The sequence below is a fragment of the Lycium ferocissimum genome, chromosome 10 (assembly GCF_029784015.1).
Source record: "Lycium ferocissimum isolate CSIRO_LF1 chromosome 10, AGI_CSIRO_Lferr_CH_V1, whole genome shotgun sequence".
Classification (NCBI taxonomy): Eukaryota; Viridiplantae; Streptophyta; class Magnoliopsida; order Solanales; family Solanaceae; genus Lycium; species Lycium ferocissimum.
In genome coordinates this window covers 29,867,449-29,879,661 of record NC_081351.1, presented here as the reverse complement: position 1 = coordinate 29,879,661, position 12,213 = coordinate 29,867,449, and positions in this window count along the sequence as shown.

Below are 12,213 nucleotides of genomic sequence, written 5' to 3'. Positions count from 1 at the left end.
CACTTGTCTTATTTTGTATTAGCAGTGAAGATATGAGTCATATCTTCATATTCACATTAGGATTTTTGTGACCTTACATGGAATCCTACTTATCATAGATGGAGAGTATTCCATCATATATAGTGTATACATATATTAACTTTTGAATGCCCTGAACAAATGCAAAAGGTTAGCTAAGAAGTCGCGGTGTTCAAAATTGTCTCTAGCGTCCTAGGGTCAATTTCCTGAGACAACATTAAAATCCTGGATCCGCCGCTGGTGGAGATGACTTATTAATTAATATTTTTTAAAAAGCAAGCAGGTTAATGCCATCAAGAACTCAATCATAATGGCTGGTTTTAAGCACTGTTAAAGGCAAATTAAAGGTGTTCAATTCCAAAAACGAGCAGTGAGCATAAAAGGGTGTGCACACACTAATAGTTACGTTGTCAAAGAGAGTAACAGCCATGTAATAGTGCTAGTAGTAGGAGTAACTTTCATAAGAAAGGGACCACTCTTGTAGTGTCGGAGAATGACATGAGGTGTTCTTTCCGACCTGATATCAGATGAACCTACAACTGTATGTGCCGTTCCTCTCTCTTCTTAAATTATGAGCCTTTGTGGGGGACTACCTCTTTTTTATTTTCTTAAATTTTTTAATAAAGGTGTGTAGATGGTGACAACCACCATCCATCTTATCGTGCACAAGTTTTAGAATTTAATTTGATAGTATCAAGTTAGTTCTAAGTTCTAACACTATGATGTTATTAGGGTTGTGTCGTTTATTACTTTAAAAAGTACTTTCTTGAATGAATGAAAATATCATGAAATTTGCCTTGCTATCACATGTTTCGTGGATTGTCATCTCACCACACGTGATACCGGCCAATGTAAAGGAAAAATATAATAGCCAAAAAAGAAGACCTTGGTCATTCGCAAACGGGAAAAAATTTATGTTAGGTACCATTTTTAAATACCACCGAGGATTGGGTAGATGGACACGATTTTTCACTCTTAAACAGAGATTTCGAACTTAAGCTATAGAAATGAAAAAGAATATGTCATTTGTACTCGTGAGGCACTTTAATTGGTCTTTTAATTTGACTTGACATATCATGTCATTTGTCATGTGACGTTATACTATTGGCTCTTTTTTTTCTTTTTTTTTTCAACTTACCCAGAATGGTTGCGGTCCATTTTATTCCATCTAGAGAGAAGATACACCAGGAGGGGACTTGGCATAACACATCATTTGACACATGACACCAATCTGAACCTCTAAGATAAGATGACACTTCTGTTACAAAGTGAGATCAGCATTTGAAGCTCAAATCAATGGACTAGCCCAACAAAATTGAACTATTAATTAATATTTATTGGAGAATAATTAATTCAAGTATATTAGTCCACAATATTTATACAGAGTAATATATTTTAGATTTGATATAGTCCAAGTTATTTTATGTATTGAAATCCAATAAACTTTAAATGGCTACACTCTCACCTCTCTTTTTTTCCTCCCCGATCTGACACTATTCACAATCCGACCCATTCAATGGTTTTAATTATTTTTAAATCTTTGGCCATGGTCTCATCAGCCATCAGGCAACAACACATAAGGGACACAAAACATATATTCTAGCTATAAAACGTTACTAACTTCTGAAGCAAAAATACACACATTAAATGAATTTATTTCGTTTAGTGGAACACTGTATAGATAGTTTTATGGAAATGAGCATTTTAAATCATATGTGAAAATATAGTTGCTTCTTAAATAAAAGGGAAAAGTGTTCAAAACACACTTAAACTATGGCCAAAGTTGCCATAACACACTTAAACTTTGCGGGAGTCCTATGCTTTACCCCTGGACTTATTTTTTGTGTATTATCTACGCTTTCAAATGGACAAAGTCACCCAAACTCGTTTGAGTGTATGCACGCGCTCCACTACTGGAAATTTGATATGTAGCGACCACTTCTTAACGAAAGGAGATGAATCCGGTCGTTATAAGTGCAGTTATAGTGACCAAATTTTTTTCCAGTCGTTAGAGCTAATTTTTCTTTCAATTATCGTGCCTTTTGCTTTGTGCCTTTTGTGTTGAGTTTGTGACTGCTCAAGAATTTGTGCCTTTTTGCTTTCCTTTGTGTTGAGTTTAAAAGATTTAATTATTCTTCAATTGGGTATTTTTCATTTCTCCACTTTCCAAAATTTCAAACCCAAAAAAATTCCATTATAACGACCAAAACAAATCGGTCTTTTTCGATATTATATAGGATTTGTGACATTGAAAACATGATTAATCATAGTGGATTAAGATAGTAGAAACAGTAAACAAAAACTCCATTAGGGACGTCGAGTTTCGACTTGAAGCTTTGAATCGGGTCTTCAAATTCGGATTTGATAAATAAAATTCTTGGTTCGATTGTTTGAAGCTGAACTCGAGCTTAGAAGACGTCTGAAACGTGAGAAGAATTGAACGACTCCATGACTGCCATGAACAAAGCTTGAAGCTTCGAACTCGAATTTTTGGGTTGTCGCAAATGAGCTCCATTTCGAGTGGGTGATATATCAAAAGAACCGGAACGTTGAGAGGAATTCGAATGCAAATTTGGTGATGTTTGGTTGAGATTTGAAGTGCATTAGGATCAAATTTGATCAGTTCTCTATGAAAGAAGATGAACGATAATTTGCGACAGTATTTTGCCAAAGTTGTCATAACACACACGAACTTTGCGGGGTCCTATGACCCCACGGACTTATTTTTATGTATTATTTACACTTTTATATGGAATCTTACGCGCTCAAAGAGAGTAGATACAATCGCTTGTACGGTCACCATATAAAAGCGTACAAAATACACAAAAAATAAGTACGAAGGTCATGTGACGCAAGAAAGTGTGTTATGGCAACTTTGCGTTAATTGAAAATATACAATGTGTTTTGAACCCTTTTCCCTAAATAAAATAAAGCTGTTGTTAGTTCATTTGCTAATTAAGTCCCAAGATTCATTTACCATATATAAACAACATCCTTTTACGCTATTCTTTTACGGATATGATTGTTGGGATTGAAATAATCGTGACGACATGCAGAAGCTAATAATTGCAAATCTTGAACAACAATAAATTAGACTACACAGAAAACTATAACAAAAGATGCATAATATAATATGGTTTAGCCAATTGGCCTACATATTGAAAAACTAATAAAAAAAAAAACATAAAAATTATTAAGATAATAATCTCTCCCTAAATGAGACTCTTTAGAGACTACATTGTAGATGCTATTGTATTTTTGTACGAAGGATAAATCACCAATTTATAGAAGTGCAAAACTTCTCCTCCAAGAAAAGGGATAAGTATGGTAGAGTTTTTTCCCACAAAGAAACCCTTTTCTAACAATAAATTCTTTTTGAAGTAAAACACAATTATGGTAGAATCCAAATAAGTTAGAAAATGCAGGACAAACCCTAACAATAATGCCAAATATAATAAATTGTAAACAAAGAGTTAATCACCAGTGGGATAAGCAGTAGAATTTTTCTGTGTCCTTAACACACTTGAGTCAGCACATGATTAAGAAAACCTTAAATACAATTTGGCAAAAACATAATGCAGGTATATGAAAAACGAGCAACTTGTCTCATTAACCATTGGCTTGGCAACCACGAGAGTTGGTGAAGGGGGTCCATTTAGACTTTTCATTTATCTCCTTCATGTAATGATATGATTGGATTAATCTTTTATTGCATTTTAAATGAAACTTATAACTTCACAACAACATTCTCATGTCATCTTATGTTTTAAAATAATCGAAATCCAATAATTTTAAAGGCACTCTAGCTCGTCATGCGATTTCGTTTTCATTACACCAGTTTAGAATAATTATTAACGAGTTAATCGTGTTTTAGAGCTAGTAAACCAAAGTTTAGGTAAAGAAATAATCAACATAGCAAAACTTTAAATTGAGAAATTAGTTAAGGTAAAAGGTAACACTAGCACGACTCCAATAATTCAAGGCAGGATAATTCTCATAATTATTGCAATTATTGTTGAAGATATTATAAAGCAAAAGAAGTGAATTATTCTAACAATTTAAACATTTAGACTCATCAAACTATTTCATATGGTATTTGAACAAAGTTAAAACTTTTAGACATGCTTGGTCCAATAAAAGGGTAATGTCACGCCTGTTGACGGCATAATTAATTGTATTAAAAGTATATTTTTTTATAACGGGTCAATCAAATTTTTAGACGGGATATGGTCACCAATTCAAAAATAGCACTATGTGTGTGTGCGCGCGCGTGGGTTTTGGGGGGGGGGGCGGTGGATGGGGTTCTACCTGCCCAGCTGTAGTGCCGGGTTTGAAACTTTGTGTATGGAAAAAATTCTTGATAGGGAGCACTTCTCCCAGAAATGGGCCCTACGCAGCGTGAATCTAGATATAGTCAAATTCTAATACAGGTACCGAATATCGGATGGAAAAAAAAATACTATATAAGTTCTAAACTTTAAAAGAAAATTTGAGGGCTAGCTAAGCATATATCATCGAAGTTACATGTCACTGAAAACTTCCTCATGACATGTCACCATATGTCCATATCCCTCATAAATAACTAGAAGAAAGAAGATATTGTGATAGATTCCAATTTAATTTATTGCTGGCACCTATCAGAAATAACCCCGTCAAGGATTTAAATCAAAAAAAAAAAAAAAAGAGAGAGAGAGAGAGAGAAATTTATAAGGGCATTGGAATAAATGGAGGACCACAAAATGACAAAAACCTAAGTCAGGCAATCGCATGAATGGAAAAAGATAAAAATGAACAAATTGCTTCTTTTACTGTTTGATAATGATATATCTTTTGGTTGCCTACACTGCCTTTGATATCCATATTAGTGGTCCGGCAAATTTAAATTCAAGCCGAAAAATTCTACATTAAAAAGTAAAATGTTCTCTAACCACAGCGATTTCTTATTTATGACACAAATTCAAAATCTCTAATTGGAGATGAAGAGATACTAATTACCACTCCAACACAATCATTATCATCTATTTGATAATGATATAACCCTATATAAGATGTAGCTTATTAGTAGCAAATGTAACATTGTAACATGTCAATTGAACTGTCTTTATTATTATTTGACCCTACCATTTTTCATATAATTGCCAAAACCATCCCCACCAATCCCCACACCAACACACACCCCCCCCCCTCCCAAAACACCCCCCAACAACAAATTATTTGCACCATATACCTCCTCCTTTTTTTTTTTTTTTAATTTGAGTCACTTAAATTTGTTCCCATTAGTTCAGTGATTAAATTTCGTCTTCAAAATTAATTAAATAAACTTCCTTCATTTCGCGAATAACTTTAACCAACTAAACTAACAACGGCAGTATAAAATAGGAATTATTACACTATACACCAGCCTGACAAAGTTTGTAACAATAAATAATTTTAATCTTTATTTTCTTACAAAATTTTAACCAGTATAATAATTATAATATCGGTGTATACATTAAAATATACATTTACTATGTTTTTATTATACACTGAGCATATAACGGCGGTGATTACAATCTGTTATAGTCTAGGCAGGTAAAATAACTATTTTAACCAACTTGCTAAAAATGTTAAGATCCAATAAAATAGTGGCCTTAAAACGGCAATTTGTGCGAATCCTGTATCATCACCACCACCACCCCCTATGGGCCCGGGTATTGGGCCTGGGGCCCAAAGTAAAGCTTGGCTTATTTAAATGTTATGGGCAAATGGAATACGAGTGTTTGATACTTGTTATGATAGATCAACGATGGAAATGAAAGCAGCCACTCCCACTTGCACCTCCAAAAAAATTTCTGATGATTATAATTTTATAGTAAAGTTTTTTTTTAGGGTTATTTTAAAGTTTTAGTACGTCGCTTTCTATCGGAGGGGGAAAATCCACAAAAGAATGGGTACAAAAAACTGAAGTGGAAAGATGATTTCCCTTCTCTCTTTTTTGCTTTTTTACTAAATTCCTCTTCTTTCCTTTTGTTTTTGCTCTAATGGCAAACAGCATAAAAAACAACTATTTATTTATTGGTCACCATTACTATTATAATATATGCTCGTTCGTCATATATTTGTATCTTTTTTGTACGGAAGAACTATGTAAAATGATGTGTGTCCGCAGCTGTCTTTAATTATGAGTCAACAATGTGCATTTCTTTCTAAAAATAAGAGAAATCTAAATTTAACCCAAACTAATAATTGGTTGGTAGTGATTACTTGTGAATCTATTCTTCATACCTTATATTGCGCAGGCTCTTCAATATTAAGAAGAACCAATGGCTAAGCTAGGATTTTGTTAAAGTTATTTAGTATTTTTTAAATAGTTTTTATTACATTGGTGTAGGGAAAAGAGAAAAGGGGAATTGAGATATTATGCAACTGATAGGGTTGAATCCTTAAAGGCATGGAGTTCAATGTTAAATATATATGTTTATAATATACTAGTCTCTATGTTCGTGCGTTGCACAAATATATCTGGACAAATACTATGAAATACGTATTTAAAAAAAAAAAACTTTCAACTTATATATATTCTAAAAATAATTATCAAGTATTCCAATTTTATCCAAAATGAAATATTTTTCTTCAAAATAATATAATTTTGAAGAGCATAAAAATCGATCAATATTACTGAATCAACATTTCACACATTTTTACCTATGTGCAATGCCAATAAATGTGAAATGGAAAGGGTAAAAAATGTCCCTAACATATTGAAACTGGTTTAAATCTGCCCTCATCCACCTATTGGACTCCTACTTGTTGGACTCCTACTTCTCTTAACGTTAGTTTTCAGGTTAAAAATGCCCCTTCTTCCACCTATTGACTCAAGTTTGCCTTTACAGTTAAAAATATCTCTCATTTTAATGGAATTATAAGATATCATACGTATGGCTTTAATTAAATAGATGGTACTGATTTATTGGTCTACGTAGACATCAGACACAAGCCATAAGTAACCCGACCCATTCAAATTTATTATGTAGCTTAATTTAGTAATATTATGTTGTTAGTTAATTAGGAATTCAAAGCTTTAGATATGGGAAAAATTTTCAAACTTATAATTTTATTCAAAATTGTTATATTCATTTTACTTGTTGTCTTAAAATAAATACTTTAGTTTAATGATTCTTATTTTATTTTTAACATCAAGCATAAGAGGGAAAAGGTAAACTAAGAACACCTAAGCTTATTAAAATATGATCTAATAATTATTACCTACTCATGTGCAAAGAAGCATATATTTTAATTAATAGATGTGATTTTCTAACTTAAATGAATAAGTTCATATTTAATGAAGTAGATAGTTCCTACTTCCTAGTAGTAATAGGATTGTCCCTAGAATATTACTAACGTGCTTTAAGGTTTATAGTTAGCCTTTTTTTTTTTTTTAAGAAGTATGTTCAAAAGAAATAGGATTAGAGCTCATTAAGGGTATAAAAATCGTTCAATATTTAAAGGATATTTTGGTCAACCAACATTTAAATTCATGCTTTTAAAATAATATAGATAGGTAATTTTTAACTATACAATAATTTTTTTCAATACTCAGTATGCTTTTTTGATGAAGAGCATTCCACTGACCACCCTTCATTCCATAGGCGCCACTGTTGTCAACCAGTCGCGATTAATTCGTCTTCTTTATCAGAGTCTTGGACCAGTTGATAAGAAAAGGTCATGTAGTTTAGACCTACTCTTTTAGCATTAATTGCATCCGATGTTCACCAAACCAAATAATTTGAGCTTAGCAATTCGAGATCAAATTGAAAATATGTATCATTTAATCATGTAGTTAGTTTAGTATGAATATGTATAGAAAGAAAAGACATGTCTTCCATTTATTTGTTATGGGTTAAACACACTGGAGGGGTGTAAATTTTTTGCCTAAACTTATTGTTCTGTTTAGATTTAAAAGTTTCATGACGTTGATCTGTACATTGATTAGAAAAAGTGCCCGACTACTTAATATTTGAACAACAATAAGGAATTGCACGAGCTTCCAGTGCTAGCTAATGAGTACGTCATGCATGCACCATAATGACAATATGGCATGTTTTTAATTAAGTATAATATCATTATGCATGAAACAAATAAAATAATCGCATGGAAGTATAAAAAATTAATAATTACAATTGTGCTGTCAAGTTTTGTTTAGCCAATTTATTATTTGTAGGATAGGTATCGATGTGATTTATTACATGCAATTATCCCGGGGGGGGCCGGGGCGGGGGGGAGGGGGCGGAGGGTAATAACTCACACTTGATCTCAGATTAAAGTATTTAAGGGCAATTTGCACGATTGCCCTTACTTGCGGGTGGTCTTTCATTTTTGCCCTCAAATCGCAGGTGTTTAATTTTTGTCCTTCGCATGATACCCCCACGGAGAAGTGTTCAAACTCCAGCTCAGTCAAAAAAAAAAAAAACAAAAAAAAAAAGCAAGACAGAGTTTCGTAATAAAATTAGACCTATTCGGGCAAAAGTTAAGGCTAACCTTTGCCCAAAACTAGATCTATTCGGGCAAAACTTAGGCCTTAGATTTGCCTTAAGACAAACTTTAAAGGCCAAAATTAGGCCTTAAAGGCCTAACTTTTTCTCGAATAGGTCTAATTTTGGGTAAATATTCGGCCTTAAGGCACAGGTTTCGCAAAAGCCTTGTCTTGCTAATTTTTTATTTTTTTATTTTTTTACTAAGCAGGGGTTTGAACCCAAAACCTGAAGATATTTTCGGTCACATTTTTAAGAAAAGGACAAAAATTAAAGACCAGCAATTTGAGGGCCAAAAATTAAGGACCAGTGTGTTTGAAGGACAATCCGCACAAAAAAATGAGTATTTAACTAAAACAAAACAATGGGCCTTTAATAAATTGGATCATTGGATGGCAAACCCAAATCGTTTTTTTTGCACGAATTGTCCTTCAAAGGCGCTGGTATTTAATTTTTGGACCTCAAATTGATGGTCTTTAATTTTTGCTCTTCTTTTAAAAAAGCAACCGAAAATATCGTGACGTTCTGAGTTTGAACCCCCGAGTTTTAAAAAAAATAATAATAATAATAATCGCAAGGCAAGGCCTTGCGAAAATTCTACCTTGAGGTAAAAGTTTACCTTGCGAAATTTTGCAAGGCAGAATTTTTTTCTACTATCTTTGGAATTATATAAAAGTTAGGCCTAACTTTTGCCCGAATAGACTTAATTTTGCTAAGAAATTCTGTCTTGCAATTTTTTTTTTTTTTTTTTACTCAGCCAGGGTTCGAGCTCAAATTCTTGAGGTATTTTAGGCGAAGGACAAAAATTAAAGAATAACAATTTGAGGGGTTGAAGACCACCCCCAACAAAGGACAATCGTGCAAATTCCCCCGAAAGTTTTAGGACAATTAGCAGGAATGCCCTTATTTTGGGGTGGTCTTTAATTTTTGTCCATTAAATTGGCGGTCTTTAATTTTTGCCCTTAGTTAGAACCCCTTGGTTTCCGGTTCGAACCCCCGCTCAGTCAAAAATTAAAAAAAAAAAAACATCGTAAGGCGAGTAGTTGTGCTTTTGCTTATTGTATTTGTTTAATGTAGTTTCAAACTCGACCTTAAGGCAGAGTTATGGCAGAATTTTATCTTGAGAGTTTTAGAAAATTTTCGCCTTGTGAATCCAAACTTGAAATGTCATGCGATTTTTTTTTTTTTTTTTGAGTTTGAGAGGGATGAGAGAAAAAGAGAGAGAGAGAGAAGAACCTCGAAATATTAGGCGAAGGGAAAAAATTAACGACCACCAATTTGAGGGCCAAAAATTAAAGACCGCCCCAAACGAAGGTCAATCCGCGCAAAAAAATGAAAGTTTTACAACTATGGTCTGTGAGCTACTTGTCGACTCCTCATGATAATCAGGCCAGCCCGTTTTAAATGGGCCATGTAAGACGACGATTGACAATATTGGCCGAACTGCAGAGATAACCACTTTGAGAAGACAACCAAAATTCATAAATTTATGACAATTTATTGTGTTCAAATTGTGTTCATAAGCAAGAAGCAATAATGATGTTTTATCGTAAAGTAATTTTTCTATTTTCCGCATAATGAGCTAATACTGTATTTTCTCATCTTTTTAGTTGCGTAATTTGAATTGATATTGGAAATACATAGCATATACATTGTAACAATTTACCTTATAAAAATTATTGGTCATTTTGTTGTCTTCGCAGTGGAGATTCTAGGTGATGCTTAATATTGAGCTATTTATTATAATATCTACCGAAATATTTTAATACTGACAGGTACTTACAAAGCTCATTGTATGCTTTCTGTTATTTGTTAGTTCATGTAACAGTTTGATCTTTTAATTAAGTAAAAGAATATGCAAGGTGAGAAGGTGTGGTCTACAAGGAAATTTTTCACCAGTATCTTAAAAGGATAATTGTTATTTTCTGAAATGACAATAAAGTATTTTAAAAAGAGAATTGCATTTTAATTAAAAAAAAAATGTGACTTACATTTGGTAACTGATTAGTTATTCATATAATTCTTTGGATCAACTAAATACACTAACATAAGCTAAATAATGACAAATTGAACATTCAATAAATATAATTTGTTGACACGAGAGATAATTCAGATTTTTATTTTAACCTTTTTGTTATTCTGTTGTCGTGCTTATGTCTTCTTATTTTCACGAAAAATATTGGTGGTTTTGATTTCTTTTAACGGTTTTTTTTTTCAATAGTTAAAATTTGTAAAATACATACAGGGTGCAATTATAAACATATATGTTTAGTTTATCTTATGGAAGAAAAACTAAAGATTTTAGATTTCACAAATTAAACATACTTTGTGATAGCTATTAAATTTTGGATTTTAGAAAAAATTAAATCATAAATTTAATGAGGTCTTTCATGATAAAGTATTATAAAGAGAAATAGAATAAATCAATCTATGACATCGATAATGCTTAATTACAGTATTGTAATTGATGTTCCATTAGATAGAACATGTCTCAACTATAATAAAAACTAGCTTTTACATGCGTTATACGAGCATCACATGCGGCACTCTTGTATCCGTGAAACACACGTGCATCCCGTGCGTTAATTAGTAAAAATTCTTAAAAATCACATATGACATCAGGAACATGACTGCTACATATATTACTAACTAAAACTTCTTCGATTCAATTTTAATAACAACTTTTCTCTTTTCAACTATATTAAATTGCAAAGTAGATTGTATCTTTTTTTAATCTCTAAAATTTAGACTAATATTAATAAAGAGCTCACTCATGCATATTTATCTTTGTTTTTTATTTCTTTTGCATGAAGTGGAGGAGATTGAATGGATGCATCATTCAAGCTATGAAAAATGTCTTCCAAGAACCAGAGAAGGGTTTTACGGGTTTCAGGGTTCTGTAAAGGTTGCGATCGTTCATGGTTGGCTTTCGCTCACCATGCCGATTTGGTCTAGATGGAGACATCAAGTCCTGATATGGTGGAATGCACAAAAATGGCTGAAGCAGTGAAGTCTATGAGGCCTGAGTTGATGTTGGCTTACAATCATTTGGAAGTATAAGAAAATTAATAACTATAGCAGTGCCGTCAAGTTTTGTTTGGCCGATATATTATCTGTAGGTGTATATTGTGATTTATTACATGCAATTGCGGGGGAGCTAATGAAATAACACACACTTATTCTCATATTTAAGTATTTAACTCACACAAAAATGGGCCAAATCTAGCATAATGCATTGTGTCATTTATGGCAAACTTAAATAATCTTATCCGAAAGTTTCACAACACTGATCTGTGAGCTACTTCTCGACTCCTCATGATAATCAGGTCAGCCTGTGATTTAATGGGCCATGTAAGACAAAGATTGACAATACCACATGACAGAGCAGATTGTGAGGAAGAAAGAAAGAGGGAATGACATGAACTAATAGCTCTTTGTTTGGATAATGCGTCTTTGCAAAAAGAAAGAAATGCTTGTATTAGACGAAATGTAAAAAGGAATTTTTTGAAGTGACATATATATATGTGTGTGTGTATGTATATAGTCTGTTTGATTTGATTTTCAGTTAATCAAACCATAAAAAAATAGAAAATAGCTAGTGTCACAATTTATCATATGATCTTGTTATAACAGAAGCGTACCATAATGCTTAAAGGAGCAATGAAAATGCTCCCAGGAGGGAGGG